The sequence below is a fragment of the Arachis hypogaea genome, chromosome 16 (assembly GCF_003086295.3).
Source record: "Arachis hypogaea cultivar Tifrunner chromosome 16, arahy.Tifrunner.gnm2.J5K5, whole genome shotgun sequence".
Classification (NCBI taxonomy): domain Eukaryota; kingdom Viridiplantae; phylum Streptophyta; class Magnoliopsida; order Fabales; family Fabaceae; genus Arachis; species Arachis hypogaea.
Window position 1 is genome coordinate 91,274,277 of NC_092051.1, and position 291 is coordinate 91,274,567.

Genomic DNA, 291 nt, shown 5'->3' on the forward strand with positions numbered 1-291 from the left:
AGCTTCCTCTGAAGAAGAAGCTTATGATCCTGAGAACCTAGCAATGGAAGAAGTGAATTACATGGGAAATTCTATAGAAACACCTATAACCCTTCATAGAGAAATCATCTAAATCTCTCATGGAAGGATCAACAGAGAACCTCAACAAAGTTTCAACAACAATAATGGTGGAAGAAACAGGTTTAGCAATAGCAAGCCTTTTCCATCATCTTCTCAACAACAGACAGAGAATTCTAAGCAAAACCCCTCTGACTTAACACCATTGTCTCTGATCTAATCAAAAACCACTCA